General features: G+C 41.8%; 11 non-coding genes across 11 annotated transcripts; all 11 read left to right on the forward strand.

The window, feature by feature from the left end:
* The first annotated feature begins 1,398 nt into the window (after positions 1-1,398).
* Positions 1,399-1,470, forward strand: TRNAE-UUC (transfer RNA glutamic acid (anticodon UUC)). The gene has a single exon. It is a non-coding gene; the product is annotated as a tRNA-Glu (tRNA).
* A 1,627-nt stretch (positions 1,471-3,097) lies between these two features.
* Positions 3,098-3,169, forward strand: TRNAE-UUC (transfer RNA glutamic acid (anticodon UUC)). The gene has a single exon. It is a non-coding gene; the product is annotated as a tRNA-Glu (tRNA).
* A 1,624-nt stretch (positions 3,170-4,793) lies between these two features.
* On the forward strand, positions 4,794-4,865 carry TRNAE-UUC (transfer RNA glutamic acid (anticodon UUC)). The gene has a single exon. It is a non-coding gene; the product is annotated as a tRNA-Glu (tRNA).
* Positions 4,866-6,495: 1,630 nt separating this feature from the next.
* On the forward strand, positions 6,496-6,567 carry TRNAE-UUC (transfer RNA glutamic acid (anticodon UUC)). Its single transcript has one exon. It is a non-coding gene; the product is annotated as a tRNA-Glu (tRNA).
* A 1,624-nt stretch (positions 6,568-8,191) lies between these two features.
* Positions 8,192-8,263, forward strand: TRNAE-UUC (transfer RNA glutamic acid (anticodon UUC)). Its single transcript has one exon. It is a non-coding gene; the product is annotated as a tRNA-Glu (tRNA).
* A 1,625-nt stretch (positions 8,264-9,888) lies between these two features.
* Positions 9,889-9,960, forward strand: TRNAE-UUC (transfer RNA glutamic acid (anticodon UUC)). Its single transcript has one exon. It is a non-coding gene; the product is annotated as a tRNA-Glu (tRNA).
* A 1,625-nt stretch (positions 9,961-11,585) lies between these two features.
* On the forward strand, positions 11,586-11,657 carry TRNAE-UUC (transfer RNA glutamic acid (anticodon UUC)). The gene has a single exon. It is a non-coding gene; the product is annotated as a tRNA-Glu (tRNA).
* A 1,625-nt stretch (positions 11,658-13,282) lies between these two features.
* On the forward strand, positions 13,283-13,354 carry TRNAE-UUC (transfer RNA glutamic acid (anticodon UUC)). Its single transcript has one exon. It is a non-coding gene; the product is annotated as a tRNA-Glu (tRNA).
* A 1,624-nt stretch (positions 13,355-14,978) lies between these two features.
* Positions 14,979-15,050, forward strand: TRNAE-UUC (transfer RNA glutamic acid (anticodon UUC)). Its single transcript has one exon. It is a non-coding gene; the product is annotated as a tRNA-Glu (tRNA).
* Positions 15,051-16,674: 1,624 nt separating this feature from the next.
* Positions 16,675-16,746, forward strand: TRNAE-UUC (transfer RNA glutamic acid (anticodon UUC)). The gene has a single exon. It is a non-coding gene; the product is annotated as a tRNA-Glu (tRNA).
* A 1,624-nt stretch (positions 16,747-18,370) lies between these two features.
* Positions 18,371-18,442, forward strand: TRNAE-UUC (transfer RNA glutamic acid (anticodon UUC)). The gene has a single exon. It is a non-coding gene; the product is annotated as a tRNA-Glu (tRNA).
* The last annotated feature ends 678 nt before the right edge of the window (positions 18,443-19,120 follow it).

A 19,120-nucleotide genomic window follows, 5' to 3' on the forward strand; every position in this document is an offset into this window, starting at 1 on the left:
GTTATTTGGATTCCCATTTCCTTTCTAATGGAAAAAGTTGTAGAATTGAATGGAAAAGTTCTAAGTTGGTGACAAAATCTCTCGAGAAAAGGAGGGAACAGTGCCCCGTGTGAGGCTCGAACTCACGAGCTTCAGATTATGAGACTGACGTGCTACCTACTGCGCTAACGAGGCAAGCTGTACCTGCAGATCTGCAGAAGTTTATTGTGCATAGCAGAAAACTTTTTTTTTTCATAATGTCACTGAGACATTAGTGCATCTTTTCCCATATGGTCTAGCGGTTAGGATTCCTGGCTCTCACCCAGGTGGCCCGGGTTTGACTCCCGGTATGGGAATGCATCTTTATCTTAGCTACTGCCACCATTCAAAGACTGACACGTGTTTTTCAATCAAAAATGTTTCTGGTAGATTTTCACTTTGCAACAAAAATACTTAACATTGGCGATGCATTATGACTTTTGCAAAAGATTTCCTTTTGTTTCATAGCTTAAGCCTTTTTCAACTACACAGTTTTACACAAAAGTGTCAAGGGACTCAACAAGCCATGTGTCCTGTCTGTCATTAGGGCTCCCATGTTCTTTCTAATCGGAAACAGTTTAGAACTGAATTGGAAAGTTCAGAGTTAGTGACAAAATCTCTTGAGAAAAGGAGGATGCCACGTGTGAGCAAAAAACTCATGATCTTCAAATTATTCAACTGACGTGCCAAAAACCTTGACCATGTAGCGTGTTTCAGCTCTTGTAATGTTGATGTTTTGTATTCAAAGCAAAACACTCTTTTTTTTTTTTTTTTTTTTTTTTTTTACACCTGTCTTGCTGTTTACTGTACTGCTTACACCATGTGGAGAAAGACTTAGTTAGTATTCCTGGTTGACTGGTTCGATTCCTGCTATGGGAGAGACTTTTTTTTGGGGACTAGTGTCCACATTCCAAAGCCAACACGTGCCTTGCAGACAGAATCAGTTTAGGTTGGAACTGCTCTTTGCAGCCAAAAATGCAGACCACCAGGTTTTTTGGATATTTATTTGCACAAAAGCTTATTTGATGTCATATCTCAAACCATTCATATCTCTCACTTTTAATTCCTGGGTGTTAAGGGACTCAACAAGCCTTTATCCCTGTTTGTCATTGGAGCTCCCCTTCCATCAATTGGTGATATTTTGCTACTGAATGGAAAAGAGCTGTGACTCTCTAGCCAAGATGGTTGCAAAATCAGTTAAGGAAACACGGTACCAGTGCCCCATGTGAGAATCGAACTCATGACCTTCAGATTACGAGACTGACGCGCTACCTGCTGCGCTAACGAGGCAAAATGCACGTAATAATCTGCGGAAGTTGCTTGTGCAAAGCAGTACACCTCTTTTTTTTCATATTGTAAGTGAGCTGGCAGTACATCTTCTCCCATATGGTCTAGCGGTTAGGATTCCTGGTTTTCACCCAGGCGGCCCGGGTTCGACTCCCGGTATGGGAACGCATCCTTTTCTGCACCGCTGCCAACATTCAAAAACTGACGCGTGTTTTTTAGTCAAACGTATTTCAAGTAGGATTTGTTTTTTTCAGGCAAAAATGCTGAACGCCCGCGTTTTGGCACTTCATTCTGACCCTTCACACAAGATTCAATTTGGATTCGTAGCTCAACTCATTCTCAACCACCCCTTTTTACACTAAAGTGTCAAGGGACTCAACAACTCATGGGTCCGGTAAGTTATTTGGATTCCCATTTCCTTTCTAATGGAAAAAGTTGTAGAATTGAATGGAAAAGTTCTAAGTTGGTGACAAAATCTCTCGAGAAAAGGAGGGAACACTCCCCTGTGTGAGGCTCGAACTCACGAGCTTCAGATTATGAGACTGACGTGCTACCTACTGCGCTAACGAGGCAAGCTGTACCTGCAGATCTGCAGAAGTTTATTGTGCATAGCAGAAAACTTTTTTTTTTCATAATGTCACTGAGACATTAGTGCATCTTTTCCCATATGGTCTAGCGGTTAGGATTCCTGGCTCTCACCCAGGTGGCCCGGGTTTGACTCCCGGTATGGGAATGCATCTTTATCTTAGCTACTGCCACCATTCAAAGACTGACACGTGTTTTTCAATCAAAAATGTTTCTGGTAGATTTTCACTTTGCAACAAAAATACTTAACATTGGCGATGCATTATGACTTTTGCAAAAGATTTCCTTTTGTTTCATAGCTTAAGCCTTTTTCAACTACACAGTTTTACACAAAAGTGTCAAGGGACTCAACAAGCCATGTGTCCTGTCTGTCATTAGGGCTCCCATGTTCTTTCTAATCGGAAACAGTTTAGAACTGAATTGGAAAGTTCAGAGTTAGTGACAAAATCTCTTGAGAAAAGAAGGATGCCACGTGTGAGCAAAAAACTCATGATCTTCAAATTATTCAACTGACGTGCCAAAAACCTTGACCATGTAGCGTGTTTCAGCTCTTGTAATGTTGATGTTTTGTATTCAAAGCAAAACACTCTTTTTTTTTTTTTTTTTTTTTTTACACCTGTCTTGCTGTTTACTGTACTGCTTACACCATGTGGAGAAAGACTTAGTTAGTATTCCTGGTTGACTGGTTCGATTCCTGCTATGGGAGAGACTTTTTTTTGGGGACTAGTGTCCACATTCCAAAGCCAACACGTGCCTTGCAGACAGAATCAGTTTAGGTTGGAACTGCTCTTTGCAGCCAAAAATGCAGACCACCAGGTTTTTTGGATATTTATTTGCACAAAAGCTTATTTGATGTCATATCTCAAACCATTCATATCTCTCACTTTTAATTCCTGGGTGTTAAGGGACTCAACAAGCCTTTATCCCTGTTTGTCATTGGAGCTCCCCTTCCATCAATTGGTGATATTTTGCTACTGAATGGAAAAGAGCTGTGACTCTCTAGCCAAGATGGTTGCAAAATCAGTTAAGGAAACACGGTACCAGTGCCCCATGTGAGAATCGAACTCATGACCTTCAGATTACGAGACTGACGCGCTACCTGCTGCGCTAACGAGGCAAAATGCACGTAAAAATCTGTGGAAGTTGCTTGTGCAAAGCAGTACACCTCTTTTTTTTCATATTGTAAGTGAGCTGGCAGTACATCTTCTCCCATATGGTCTAGCGGTTAGGATTCCTGGTTTTCACCCAGGCGGCCCGGGTTCGACTCCCGGTATGGGAACGCATCCTTTTCTGCACCGCTGCCAACATTCAAAAACTGACGCGTGTTTTTTAGTCAAACGTATTTCAAGTAGGATTTGTTTTTTTCAGGCAAAAATGCTGAACGCCCGCGTTTTGGCACTTCATTCTGACCCTTCACACAAGATTCAATTTGGATTCGTAGCTCAACTCATTCTCAACCACCCCTTTTTACACTAAAGTGTCAAGGGACTCAACAACTCATGGGTCCGGTAAGTTATTTGGATTCCCATTTCCTTTCTAATGGAAAAAGTTGTAGAATTGAATGGAAAAGTTCTAAGTTGGTGACAAAATCTCTCGAGAAAAGGAGGGAACACTCCCCTGTGTGAGGCTCGAACTCACGAGCTTCAGATTATGAGACTGACGTGCTACCTACTGCGCTAACGAGGCAAGCTGTACCTGCAGATCTGCAGAAGTTTATTGTGCATAGCAGAAAACTTTTTTTTTTCATAATGTCACTGAGACATTAGTGCATCTTTTCCCATATGGTCTAGCGGTTAGGATTCCTGGCTCTCACCCAGGTGGCCCGGGTTTGACTCCCGGTATGGGAATGCATCTTTATCTTAGCTACTGCCACCATTCAAAGACTGACACGTGTTTTTCAATCAAAAATGTTTCTGGTAGATTTTCACTTTGCAACAAAAATACTTAACATTGGCGATGCATTATGACTTTTGCAAAAGATTTCCTTTTGTTTCATAGCTTAAGCCTTTTTCAACTACACAGTTTTACACAAAAGTGTCAAGGGACTCAACAAGCCATGTGTCCTGTCTGTCATTAGGGCTCCCATGTTCTTTCTAATCGGAAACAGTTTAGAACTGAATTGGAAAGTTCAGAGTTAGTGACAAAATCTCTTGAGAAAAGAAGGATGCCACGTGTGAGCAAAAAACTCATGATCTTCAAATTATTCAACTGACGTGCCAAAAACCTTGACCATGTAGCGTGTTTCAGCTCTTGTAATGTTGATGTTTTGTATTCAAAGCAAAACACTCTTTTTTTTTTTTTTTTTTTTACACCTGTCTTGCTGTTTACTGTACTGCTTACACCATGTGGAGAAAGACTTAGTTAGTATTCCTGGTTGACTGGTTCGATTCCTGCTATGGGAGAGACTTTTTTTTGGGGACTAGTGTCCACATTCCAAAGCCAACACGTGCCTTGCAGACAGAATCAGTTTAGGTTGGAACTGCTCTTTGCAGCCAAAAATGCAGACCACCAGGTTTTTTGGATATTTATTTGCACAAAAGCTTATTTGATGTCATATCTCAAACCATTCATATCTCTCACTTTTAATTCCTGGGTGTTAAGGGACTCAACAAGCCTTTATCCCTGTTTGTCATTGGAGCTCCCCTTCCATCAATTGGTGATATTTTGCTACTGAATGGAAAAGAGCTGTGACTCTCTAGCCAAGATGGTTGCAAAATCAGTTAAGGAAACACGGTACCAGTGCCCCATGTGAGAATCGAACTCATGACCTTCAGATTACGAGACTGACGCGCTACCTGCTGCGCTAACGAGGCAAAATGCACGTAAAAATCTGTGGAAGTTGCTTGTGCAAAGCAGTACACCTCTTTTTTTTCATATTGTAAGTGAGCTGGCAGTACATCTTCTCCCATATGGTCTAGCGGTTAGGATTCCTGGTTTTCACCCAGGCGGCCCGGGTTCGACTCCCGGTATGGGAACGCATCCTTTTCTGCACCGCTGCCAACATTCAAAAACTGACGCGTGTTTTTTAGTCAAACGTATTTCAAGTAGGATTTGTTTTTTTCAGGCAAAAATGCTGAACGCCCGCGTTTTGGCACTTCATTCTGACCCTTCACACAAGATTCAATTTGGATTCGTAGCTCAACTCATTCTCAACCACCCCTTTTTACACTAAAGTGTCAAGGGACTCAACAACTCATGGGTCCGGTAAGTTATTTGGATTCCCATTTCCTTTCTAATGGAAAAAGTTGTAGAATTGAATGGAAAAGTTCTAAGTTGGTGACAAAATCTCTCGAGAAAAGGAGGGAACAGTGCCCCGTGTGAGGCTCGAACTCACGAGCTTCAGATTATGAGACTGACGTGCTACCTACTGCGCTAACGAGGCAAGCTGTACCTGCAGATCTGCAGAAGTTTATTGTGCATAGCAGAAAACTTTTTTTTTTCATAATGTCACTGAGACATTAGTGCATCTTTTCCCATATGGTCTAGCGGTTAGGATTCCTGGCTCTCACCCAGGTGGCCCGGGTTTGACTCCCGGTATGGGAATGCATCTTTATCTTAGCTACTGCCACCATTCAAAGACTGACACGTGTTTTTCAATCAAAAATGTTTCTGGTAGATTTTCACTTTGCAACAAAAATACTTAACATTGGCGATGCATTATGACTTTTGCAAAAGATTTCCTTTTGTTTCATAGCTTAAGCCTTTTTCAACTACACAGTTTTACACAAAAGTGTCAAGGGACTCAACAAGCCATGTGTCCTGTCTGTCATTAGGGCTCCCATGTTCTTTCTAATCGGAAACAGTTTAGAACTGAATTGGAAAGTTCAGAGTTAGTGACAAAATCTCTTGAGAAAAGGAGGATGCCACGTGTGAGCAAAAAACTCATGATCTTCAAATTATTCAACTGACGTGCCAAAAACCTTGACCATGTAGCGTGTTTCAGCTCTTGTAATGTTGATGTTTTGTATTCAAAGCAAAACACTCTTTTTTTTTTTTTTTTTTTTTTTTTTACACCTGTCTTGCTGTTTACTGTACTGCTTACACCATGTGGAGAAAGACTTAGTTAGTATTCCTGGTTGACTGGTTCGATTCCTGCTATGGGAGAGACTTTTTTTTGGGGACTAGTGTCCACATTCCAAAGCCAACACGTGCCTTGCAGACAGAATCAGTTTAGGTTGGAACTGCTCTTTGCAGCCAAAAATGCAGACCACCAGGTTTTTTGGATATTTATTTGCACAAAAGCTTATTTGATGTCATATCTCAAACCATTCATATCTCTCACTTTTAATTCCTGGGTGTTAAGGGACTCAACAAGCCTTTATCCCTGTTTGTCATTGGAGCTCCCCTTCCATCAATTGGTGATATTTTGCTACTGAATGGAAAAGAGCTGTGACTCTCTAGCCAAGATGGTTGCAAAATCAGTTAAGGAAACACGGTACCAGTGCCCCATGTGAGAATCGAACTCATGACCTTCAGATTACGAGACTGACGCGCTACCTGCTGCGCTAACGAGGCAAAATGCACGTAATAATCTGCGGAAGTTGCTTGTGCAAAGCAGTACACCTCTTTTTTTTCATATTGTAAGTGAGCTGGCAGTACATCTTCTCCCATATGGTCTAGCGGTTAGGATTCCTGGTTTTCACCCAGGCGGCCCGGGTTCGACTCCCGGTATGGGAACGCATCCTTTTCTGCACCGCTGCCAACATTCAAAAACTGACGCGTGTTTTTTAGTCAAACGTATTTCAAGTAGGATTTGTTTTTTTCAGGCAAAAATGCTGAACGCCCGCGTTTTGGCACTTCATTCTGACCCTTCACACAAGATTCAATTTGGATTCGTAGCTCAACTCATTCTCAACCACCCCTTTTTACACTAAAGTGTCAAGGGACTCAACAACTCATGGGTCCGGTAAGTTATTTGGATTCCCATTTCCTTTCTAATGGAAAAAGTTGTAGAATTGAATGGAAAAGTTCTAAGTTGGTGACAAAATCTCTCGAGAAAAGGAGGGAACACTCCCCTGTGTGAGGCTCGAACTCACGAGCTTCAGATTATGAGACTGACGTGCTACCTACTGCGCTAACGAGGCAAGCTGTACCTGCAGATCTGCAGAAGTTTATTGTGCATAGCAGAAAACTTTTTTTTTTCATAATGTCACTGAGACATTAGTGCATCTTTTCCCATATGGTCTAGCGGTTAGGATTCCTGGCTCTCACCCAGGTGGCCCGGGTTTGACTCCCGGTATGGGAATGCATCTTTATCTTAGCTACTGCCACCATTCAAAGACTGACACGTGTTTTTCAATCAAAAATGTTTCTGGTAGATTTTCACTTTGCAACAAAAATACTTAACATTGGCGATGCATTATGACTTTTGCAAAAGATTTCCTTTTGTTTCATAGCTTAAGCCTTTTTCAACTACACAGTTTTACACAAAAGTGTCAAGGGACTCAACAAGCCATGTGTCCTGTCTGTCATTAGGGCTCCCATGTTCTTTCTAATCGGAAACAGTTTAGAACTGAATTGGAAAGTTCAGAGTTAGTGACAAAATCTCTTGAGAAAAGAAGGATGCCACGTGTGAGCAAAAAACTCATGATCTTCAAATTATTCAACTGACGTGCCAAAAACCTTGACCATGTAGCGTGTTTCAGCTCTTGTAATGTTGATGTTTTGTATTCAAAGCAAAACACTCTTTTTTTTTTTTTTTTTTTTACACCTGTCTTGCTGTTTACTGTACTGCTTACACCATGTGGAGAAAGACTTAGTTAGTATTCCTGGTTGACTGGTTCGATTCCTGCTATGGGAGAGACTTTTTTTTGGGGACTAGTGTCCACATTCCAAAGCCAACACGTGCCTTGCAGACAGAATCAGTTTAGGTTGGAACTGCTCTTTGCAGCCAAAAATGCAGACCACCAGGTTTTTTGGATATTTATTTGCACAAAAGCTTATTTGATGTCATATCTCAAACCATTCATATCTCTCACTTTTAATTCCTGGGTGTTAAGGGACTCAACAAGCCTTTATCCCTGTTTGTCATTGGAGCTCCCCTTCCATCAATTGGTGATATTTTGCTACTGAATGGAAAAGAGCTGTGACTCTCTAGCCAAGATGGTTGCAAAATCAGTTAAGGAAACACGGTACCAGTGCCCCATGTGAGAATCGAACTCATGACCTTCAGATTACGAGACTGACGCGCTACCTGCTGCGCTAACGAGGCAAAATGCACGTAAAAATCTGTGGAAGTTGCTTGTGCAAAGCAGTACACCTCTTTTTTTTCATATTGTAAGTGAGCTGGCAGTACATCTTCTCCCATATGGTCTAGCGGTTAGGATTCCTGGTTTTCACCCAGGCGGCCCGGGTTCGACTCCCGGTATGGGAACGCATCCTTTTCTGCACCGCTGCCAACATTCAAAAACTGACGCGTGTTTTTTAGTCAAACGTATTTCAAGTAGGATTTGTTTTTTTCAGGCAAAAATGCTGAACGCCCGCGTTTTGGCACTTCATTCTGACCCTTCACACAAGATTCAATTTGGATTCGTAGCTCAACTCATTCTCAACCACCCCTTTTTACACTAAAGTGTCAAGGGACTCAACAACTCATGGGTCCGGTAAGTTATTTGGATTCCCATTTCCTTTCTAATGGAAAAAGTTGTAGAATTGAATGGAAAAGTTCTAAGTTGGTGACAAAATCTCTCGAGAAAAGGAGGGAACAGTGCCCCGTGTGAGGCTCGAACTCACGAGCTTCAGATTATGAGACTGACGTGCTACCTACTGCGCTAACGAGGCAAGCTGTACCTGCAGATCTGCAGAAGTTTATTGTGCATAGCAGAAAACTTTTTTTTTTCATAATGTCACTGAGACATTAGTGCATCTTTTCCCATATGGTCTAGCGGTTAGGATTCCTGGCTCTCACCCAGGTGGCCCGGGTTTGACTCCCGGTATGGGAATGCATCTTTATCTTAGCTACTGCCACCATTCAAAGACTGACACGTGTTTTTCAATCAAAAATGTTTCTGGTAGATTTTCACTTTGCAACAAAAATACTTAACATTGGCGATGCATTATGACTTTTGCAAAAGATTTCCTTTTGTTTCATAGCTTAAGCCTTTTTCAACTACACAGTTTTACACAAAAGTGTCAAGGGACTCAACAAGCCATGTGTCCTGTCTGTCATTAGGGCTCCCATGTTCTTTCTAATCGGAAACAGTTTAGAACTGAATTGGAAAGTTCAGAGTTAGTGACAAAATCTCTTGAGAAAAGGAGGATGCCACGTGTGAGCAAAAAACTCATGATCTTCAAATTATTCAACTGACGTGCCAAAAACCTTGACCATGTAGCGTGTTTCAGCTCTTGTAATGTTGATGTTTTGTATTCAAAGCAAAACACTCTTTTTTTTTTTTTTTTTTTTTACACCTGTCTTGCTGTTTACTGTACTGCTTACACCATGTGGAGAAAGACTTAGTTAGTATTCCTGGTTGACTGGTTCGATTCCTGCTATGGGAGAGACTTTTTTTTGGGGACTAGTGTCCACATTCCAAAGCCAACACGTGCCTTGCAGACAGAATCAGTTTAGGTTGGAACTGCTCTTTGCAGCCAAAAATGCAGACCACCAGGTTTTTTGGATATTTATTTGCACAAAAGCTTATTTGATGTCATATCTCAAACCATTCATATCTCTCACTTTTAATTCCTGGGTGTTAAGGGACTCAACAAGCCTTTATCCCTGTTTGTCATTGGAGCTCCCCTTCCATCAATTGGTGATATTTTGCTACTGAATGGAAAAGAGCTGTGACTCTCTAGCCAAGATGGTTGCAAAATCAGTTAAGGAAACACGGTACCAGTGCCCCATGTGAGAATCGAACTCATGACCTTCAGATTACGAGACTGACGCGCTACCTGCTGCGCTAACGAGGCAAAATGCACGTAATAATCTGCGGAAGTTGCTTGTGCAAAGCAGTACACCTCTTTTTTTTCATATTGTAAGTGAGCTGGCAGTACATCTTCTCCCATATGGTCTAGCGGTTAGGATTCCTGGTTTTCACCCAGGCGGCCCGGGTTCGACTCCCGGTATGGGAACGCATCCTTTTCTGCACCGCTGCCAACATTCAAAAACTGACGCGTGTTTTTTAGTCAAACGTATTTCAAGTAGGATTTGTTTTTTTCAGGCAAAAATGCTGAACGCCCGCGTTTTGGCACTTCATTCTGACCCTTCACACAAGATTCAATTTGGATTCGTAGCTCAACTCATTCTCAACCACCCCTTTTTACACTAAAGTGTCAAGGGACTCAACAACTCATGGGTCCGGTAAGTTATTTGGATTCCCATTTCCTTTCTAATGGAAAAAGTTGTAGAATTGAATGGAAAAGTTCTAAGTTGGTGACAAAATCTCTCGAGAAAAGGAGGGAACAGTGCCCCGTGTGAGGCTCGAACTCACGAGCTTCAGATTATGAGACTGACGTGCTACCTACTGCGCTAACGAGGCAAGCTGTACCTGCAGATCTGCAGAAGTTTATTGTGCATAGCAGAAAACTTTTTTTTTTCATAATGTCACTGAGACATTAGTGCATCTTTTCCCATATGGTCTAGCGGTTAGGATTCCTGGCTCTCACCCAGGTGGCCCGGGTTTGACTCCCGGTATGGGAATGCATCTTTATCTTAGCTACTGCCACCATTCAAAGACTGACACGTGTTTTTCAATCAAAAATGTTTCTGGTAGATTTTCACTTTGCAACAAAAATACTTAACATTGGCGATGCATTATGACTTTTGCAAAAGATTTCCTTTTGTTTCATAGCTTAAGCCTTTTTCAACTACACAGTTTTACACAAAAGTGTCAAGGGACTCAACAAGCCATGTGTCCTGTCTGTCATTAGGGCTCCCATGTTCTTTCTAATCGGAAACAGTTTAGAACTGAATTGGAAAGTTCAGAGTTAGTGACAAAATCTCTTGAGAAAAGGAGGATGCCACGTGTGAGCAAAAAACTCATGATCTTCAAATTATTCAACTGACGTGCCAAAAACCTTGACCATGTAGCGTGTTTCAGCTCTTGTAATGTTGATGTTTTGTATTCAAAGCAAAACACTCTTTTTTTTTTTTTTTTTTTTTACACCTGTCTTGCTGTTTACTGTACTGCTTACACCATGTGGAGAAAGACTTAGTTAGTATTCCTGGTTGACTGGTTCGATTCCTGCTATGGGAGAGACTTTTTTTTGGGGACTAGTGTCCACATTCCAAAGCCAACACGTGCCTTGCAGACAGAATCAGTTTAGGTTGGAACTGCTCTTTGCAGCCAAAAATGCAGACCACCAGGTTTTTTGGATATTTATTTGCACAAAAGCTTATTTGATGTCATATCTCAAACCATTCATATCTCTCACTTTTAATTCCTGGGTGTTAAGGGACTCAACAAGCCTTTATCCCTGTTTGTCATTGGAGCTCCCCTTCCATCAATTGGTGATATTTTGCTACTGAATGGAAAAGAGCTGTGACTCTCTAGCCAAGATGGTTGCAAAATCAGTTAAGGAAACACGGTACCAGTGCCCCATGTGAGAATCGAACTCATGACCTTCAGATTACGAGACTGACGCGCTACCTGCTGCGCTAACGAGGCAAAATGCACGTAATAATCTGCGGAAGTTGCTTGTGCAAAGCAGTACACCTCTTTTTTTTCATATTGTAAGTGAGCTGGCAGTACATCTTCTCCCATATGGTCTAGCGGTTAGGATTCCTGGTTTTCACCCAGGTGGCCCGGGTTCGACTCCCGGTATGGGAACGCATCCTTTTCTGCACCGCTGCCAACATTCAAAAACTGACGCGTGTTTTTTAGTCAAACGTATTTCAAGTAGGATTTGTTTTTTTCAGGCAAAAATGCTGAACGCCCGCGTTTTGGCACTTCATTCTGACCCTTCACACAAGATTCAATTTGGATTCGTAGCTCAACTCATTCTCAACCACCCCTTTTTACACTAAAGTGTCAAGGGACTCAACAACTCATGGGTCCGGTAAGTTATTTGGATTCCCATTTCCTTTCTAATGGAAAAAGTTGTAGAATTGAATGGAAAAGTTCTAAGTTGGTGACAAAATCTCTCGAGAAAAGGAGGGAACAGTGCCCCGTGTGAGGCTCGAACTCACGAGCTTCAGATTATGAGACTGACGTGCTACCTACTGCGCTAACGAGGCAAGCTGTACCTGCAGATCTGCAGAAGTTTATTGTGCATAGCAGAAAACTTTTTTTTTTCATAATGTCACTGAGACATTAGTGCATCTTTTCCCATATGGTCTAGCGGTTAGGATTCCTGGCTCTCACCCAGGTGGCCCGGGTTTGACTCCCGGTATGGGAATGCATCTTTATCTTAGCTACTGCCACCATTCAAAGACTGACACGTGTTTTTCAATCAAAAATGTTTCTGGTAGATTTTCACTTTGCAACAAAAATACTTAACATTGGCGATGCATTATGACTTTTGCAAAAGATTTCCTTTTGTTTCATAGCTTAAGCCTTTTTCAACTACACAGTTTTACACAAAAGTGTCAAGGGACTCAACAAGCCATGTGTCCTGTCTGTCATTAGGGCTCCCATGTTCTTTCTAATCGGAAACAGTTTAGAACTGAATTGGAAAGTTCAGAGTTAGTGACAAAATCTCTTGAGAAAAGGAGGATGCCACGTGTGAGCAAAAAACTCATGATCTTCAAATTATTCAACTGACGTGCCAAAAACCTTGACCATGTAGCGTGTTTCAGCTCTTGTAATGTTGATGTTTTGTATTCAAAGCAAAACACTCTTTTTTTTTTTTTTTTTTTTTACACCTGTCTTGCTGTTTACTGTACTGCTTACACCATGTGGAGAAAGACTTAGTTAGTATTCCTGGTTGACTGGTTCGATTCCTGCTATGGGAGAGACTTTTTTTTGGGGACTAGTGTCCACATTCCAAAGCCAACACGTGCCTTGCAGACAGAATCAGTTTAGGTTGGAACTGCTCTTTGCAGCCAAAAATGCAGACCACCAGGTTTTTTGGATATTTATTTGCACAAAAGCTTATTTGATGTCATATCTCAAACCATTCATATCTCTCACTTTTAATTCCTGGGTGTTAAGGGACTCAACAAGCCTTTATCCCTGTTTGTCATTGGAGCTCCCCTTCCATCAATTGGTGATATTTTGCTACTGAATGGAAAAGAGCTGTGACTCTCTAGCCAAGATGGTTGCAAAATCAGTTAAGGAAACACGGTACCAGTGCCCCATGTGAGAATCGAACTCATGACCTTCAGATTACGAGACTGACGCGCTACCTGCTGCGCTAACGAGGCAAAATGCACGTAATAATCTGCGGAAGTTGCTTGTGCAAAGCAGTACACCTCTTTTTTTTCATATTGTAAGTGAGCTGGCAGTACATCTTCTCCCATATGGTCTAGCGGTTAGGATTCCTGGTTTTCACCCAGGTGGCCCGGGTTCGACTCCCGGTATGGGAACGCATCCTTTTCTGCACCGCTGCCAACATTCAAAAACTGACGCGTGTTTTTTAGTCAAACGTATTTCAAGTAGGATTTGTTTTTTTCAGGCAAAAATGCTGAACGCCCGCGTTTTGGCACTTCATTCTGACCCTTCACACAAGATTCAATTTGGATTCGTAGCTCAACTCATTCTCAACCACCCCTTTTTACACTAAAGTGTCAAGGGACTCAACAACTCATGGGTCCGGTAAGTTATTTGGATTCCCATTTCCTTTCTAATGGAAAAAGTTGTAGAATTGAATGGAAAAGTTCTAAGTTGGTGACAAAATCTCTCAAGAAAAGGAGGGAACAGTGCCCCGTGTGAGGCTCGAACTCACGAGCTTCAGATTATGAGACTGACGTGCTACCTACTGCGCTAACGAGGCAAGCTGTACCTGCAGATCTGCAGAAGTTTATTGTGCATAGCAGAAAACTTTTTTTTTTCATAATGTCACTGAGACATTAGTGCATCTTTTCCCATATGGTCTAGCGGTTAGGATTCCTGGCTCTCACCCAGGTGGCCCGGGTTTGACTCCCGGTATGGGAATGCATCTTTATCTTAGCTACTGCCACCATTCAAAGACTGACACGTGTTTTTCAATCAAAAATGTTTCTGGTAGATTTTCACTTTGCAACAAAAATACTTAACATTGGCGATGCATTATGACTTTTGCAAAAGATTTCCTTTTGTTTCATAGCTTAAGCCTTTTTCAACTACACAGTTTTACACAAAAGTGTCAAGGGACTCAACAAGCCATGTGTCCTGTCTGTCATTAGGGCTCCCATGTTCTTTCTAATCGGAAACAGTTTAGAACTGAATTGGAAAGTTCAGAGTTAGTGACAAAATCTCTTGAGAAAAGGAGGATGCCACGTGTGAGCAAAAAACTCATGATCTTCAAATTATTCAACTGACGTGCCAAAAACCTTGACCATGTAGCGTGTTTCAGCTCTTGTAATGTTGATGTTTTGTATTCAAAGCAAAACACTCTTTTTTTTTTTTTTTTTTTTACACCTGTCTTGCTGTTTACTGTACTGCTTACACCATGTGGAGAAAGACTTAGTTAGTATTCCTGGTTGACTGGTTCGATTCCTGCTATGGGAGAGACTTTTTTTTGGGGACTAGTGTCCACATTCCAAAGCCAACACGTGCCTTGCAGACAGAATCAGTTTAGGTTGGAACTGCTCTTTGCAGCCAAAAATGCAGACCACCAGGTTTTTTGGATATTTATTTGCACAAAAGCTTATTTGATGTCATATCTCAAACCATTCATATCTCTCACTTTTAATTCCTGGGTGTTAAGGGACTCAACAAGCCTTTATCCCTGTTTGTCATTGGAGCTCCCCTTCCATCAATTGGTGATATTTTGCTACTGAATGGAAAAGAGCTGTGACTCTCTAGCCAAGATGGTTGCAAAATCAGTTAAGGAAACACGGTACCAGTGCCCCATGTGAGAATCGAACTCATGACCTTCAGATTACGAGACTGACGCGCTACCTGCTGCGCTAACGAGGCAAAATGCACGTAATAATCTGCGGAAGTTGCTTGTGCAAAGCAGTACACCTCTTTTTTTTCATATTGTAAGTGAGCTGGCAGTACATCTTCTCCCATATGGTCTAGCGGTTAGGATTCCTGGTTTTCACCCAGGCGGCCCGGGTTCGACTCCCGGTATGGGAACGCATCCTTTTCTGCACCGCTGCCAACATTCAAAAACTGACGCGTGTTTTTTAGTCAAACGTATTTCAAGTAGGATTTGTTTTTTTCAGGCAAAAATGCTGAACGCCCGCGTTTTGGCACTTCATTCTGACCCTTCACACAAGATTCAATTTGGATTCGTAGCTCAACTCATTCTCAACCACCCCTTTTTACACTAAAGTGTCAAGGGACTCAACAACTCATGGGTCCGGTAAGTTATTTGGATTCCCATTTCCTTTCTAATGGAAAAAGTTGTAGAATTGAATGGAAAAGTTCTAAGTTGGTGACAAAATCTCTCGAGAAAAGGAGGGAACAGTGCCCCGTGTGAGGCTCGAACTCACGAGCTTCAGATTATGAGACTGACGTGCTACCTACTGCGCTAACGAGGCAAGCTGTACCTGCAGATCTGCAGAAGTTTATTGTGCATAGCAGAAAACTTTTTTTTTTCATAATGTCACTGAGACATTAGTGCATCTTTTCCCATATGGTCTAGCGGTTAGGATTCCTGGCTCTCACCCAGGTGGCCCGGGTTTGACTCCCGGTATGGGAATGCATCTTTATCTTAGCTACTGCCACCATTCAAAGACTGACACGTGTTTTTCAATCAAAAATGTTTCTGGTAGATTTTCACTTTGCAACAAAAATACTTAACATTGGCGATGCATTATGACTTTTGCAAAAGATTTCCTTTTGTTTCATAGCTTAAGCCTTTTTCAACTACACAGTTTTACACAAAAGTGTCAAGGGACTCAACAAGCCATGTGTCCTGTCTGTCATTAGGGCTCCCATGTTCTTTCTAATCGGAAACAGTTTAGAACTGAATTGGAAAGTTCAGAGTTAGTGACAAAATCTCTTGAGAAAAGGAGGATGCCACGTGTGAGCAAAAAACTCATGATCTTCAAATTATTCAACTGACGTGCCAAAAACCTTGACCATGTAGCGTGTTTCAGCTCTTGTAATGTTGATGTTTTGTATTCAAAGCAAAACACTCTTTTTTTTTTTTTTTTTTTTACACCTGTCTTGCTGTTTACTGTACTGCTTACACCATGTGGAGAAAGACTTAGTTAGTATTCCTGGTTGACTGGTTCGATTCCTGCTATGGGAGAGACTTTTTTTTGGGGACTAGTGTCCACATTCCAAAGCCAACACGTGCCTTGCAGACAGAATCAGTTTAGGTTGGAACTGCTCTTTGCAGCCAAAAATGCAGACCACCAGGTTTTTTGGATATTTATTTGCACAAAAGCTTATTTGATGTCATATCTCAAACCATTCATATCTCTCACTTTTAATTCCTGGGTGTTAAGGGACTCAACAAGCCTTTATCCCTGTTTGTCATTGGAGCTCCCCTTCCATCAATTGGTGATATTTTGCTACTGAATGGAAAAGAGCTGTGACTCTCTAGCCAAGATGGTTGCAAAATCAGTTAAGGAAACACGGTACCAGTGCCCCATGTGAGAATCGAACTCATGACCTTCAGATTACGAGACTGACGCGCTACCTGCTGCGCTAACGAGGCAAAATGCACGTAATAATCTGCGGAAGTTGCTTGTGCAAAGCAGTACACCTCTTTTTTTTCATATTGTAAGTGAGCTGGCAGTACATCTTCTCCCATATGGTCTAGCGGTTAGGATTCCTGGTTTTCACCCAGGTGGCCCGGGTTCGACTCCCGGTATGGGAACGCATCCTTTTCTGCACCGCTGCCAACATTCAAAAACTGACGCGTGTTTTTTAGTCAAACGTATTTCAAGTAGGATTTGTTTTTTTCAGGCAAAAATGCTGAACGCCCGCGTTTTGGCACTTCATTCTGACCCTTCACACAAGATTCAATTTGGATTCGTAGCTCAACTCATTCTCAACCACCCCTTTTTACACTAAAGTGTCAAGGGACTCAACAACTCATGGGTCCGGTAAGTTATTTGGATTCCCATTTCCTTTCTAATGGAAAAAGTTGTAGAATTGAATGGAAAAGTTCTAAGTTGGTGACAAAATCTCTCGAGAAAAGGAGGGAACAGTGCCCCGTGTGAGGCTCGAACTCACGAGCTTCAGATTATGAGACTGACGTGCTACCTACTGCGCTAACGAGGCAAGCTGTACCTGCAGATCTGCAGAAGTTTATTGTGCATAGCAGAAAACTTTTTTTTTTCATAATGTCACTGAGACATTAGTGCATCTTTTCCCATATGGTCTAGCGGTTAGGATTCCTGGCTCTCACCCAGGTGGCCCGGGTTTGACTCCCGGTATGGGAATGCATCTTTATCTTAGCTACTGCCACCATTCAAAGACTGACACGTGTTTTTCAATCAAAAATGTTTCTGGTAGATTTTCACTTTGCAACAAAAATACTTAACATTGGCGATGCATTATGACTTTTGCAAAAGATTTCCTTTTGTTTCATAGCTTAAGCCTTTTTCAACTACACAGTTTTACACAAAAGTGTCAAGGGACTCAACAAGCCATGTGTCCTGTCTGTCATTAGGGCTCCCATGTTCTTTCTAATCGGAAACAGTTTAGAACTGAATTGGAAAGTTCAGAGTTAGTGACAAAATCTCTTGAGAAAAGGAGGATGCCACGTGTGAGCAAAAAACTCATGATCTTCAAATTATTCAACTGACGTGCCAAAAACCTTGACCATGTAGCGTGTTTCAGCTCTTGTAATGTTGATGTTTTGTATTCAAAGCAAAACACTCTTTTTTTTTTTTTTTTTTTTACACCTGTCTTGCTGTTTACTGTACTGCTTACACCATGTGGAGAAAGACTTAGTTAGTATTCCTGGTTGACTGGTTCGATTCCTGCTATGGGAGAGACTTTTTTTTGGGGACTAGTGTCCACATTCCAAAGCCAACACGTGCCTTGCAGACAGAATCAGTTTAGGTTGGAACTGCTCTTTGCAGCCAAAAATGCAGACCACCAGGTTTTTTGGATATTTATTTGCACAAAAGCTTATTTGATGTCATATCTCAAACCATTCATATCTCTCACTTTTAATTCCTGGGTGTTAAGGGACTCAACAAGCCTTTATCCCTGTTTGTCATTGGAGCTCCCCTTCCATCAATTGGTGATATTTTGCTACTGAATGGAAAAGAGCTGTGACTCTCTAGCCAAGATGGTTGCAAAATCAGTTAAGGAAACACGGTACCAGTGCCCCATGTGAGAATCGAACTCATGACCTTCAGATTACGAGACTGACGCGCTACCTGCTGCGCTAACGAGGCAAAATGCACGTAATAATCTGCGGAAGTTGCTTGTGCAAAGCAGTACACCTCTTTTTTTTCATATTGTAAGTGAGCTGGCAGTACATCTTCTCCCATATGGTCTAGCGGTTAGGATTCCTGGTTTTCACCCAGGCGGCCCGGGTTCGACTCCCGGTATGGGAACGCATCCTTTTCTGCACCGCTGCCAACATTCAAAAACTGACGCGTGTTTTTTAGTCAAACGTATTTCAAGTAGGATTTGTTTTTTTCAGGCAAAAATGCTGAACGCCCGCGTTTTGGCACTTCATTCTGACCCTTCACACAAGATTCAATTTGGATTCGTAGCTCAACTCATTCTCAACCACCCCTTTTTACACTAAAGTGTCAAGGGACTCAACAACTCATGGGTCCGGTAAGTTATTTGGATTCCCATTTCCTTTCTAATGGAAAAAGTTGTAGAATTGAATGGAAAAGTTCTAAGTTGGTGACAAAATCTCTCGAGAAAAGGAGGGAACAGTGCCCCGTGTGAGGCTCGAACTCACGAGCTTCAGATTATGAGACTGACGTGCTACCTACTGCGCTAACGAGGCAAGCTGTACCTGCAGATCTGCAGAAGTTTATTGTGCATAGCAGAAAACTTTTTTTTTTCATAATGTCACTGAGACATTAGTGCATCTTTTCCCATATGGTCTAGCGGTTAGGATTCCTGGCTCTCACCCAGGTGGCCCGGGTTTGACTCCCGGTATGGGAATGCATCTTTATCTTAGCTACTGCCACCATTCAAAGACTGACACGTGTTTTTCAATCAAAAATGTTTCTGGTAGATTTTCACTTTGCAACAAAAATACTTAACATTGGCGA

This window comes from Phyllobates terribilis, unplaced genomic scaffold (assembly GCF_046119375.1).
Source record: "Phyllobates terribilis strain yellow unplaced genomic scaffold, ASM4611937v1 Scaffold_1248__1_contigs__length_344610, whole genome shotgun sequence".
NCBI classification, from domain to species: domain Eukaryota; kingdom Metazoa; phylum Chordata; class Amphibia; order Anura; family Dendrobatidae; genus Phyllobates; species Phyllobates terribilis.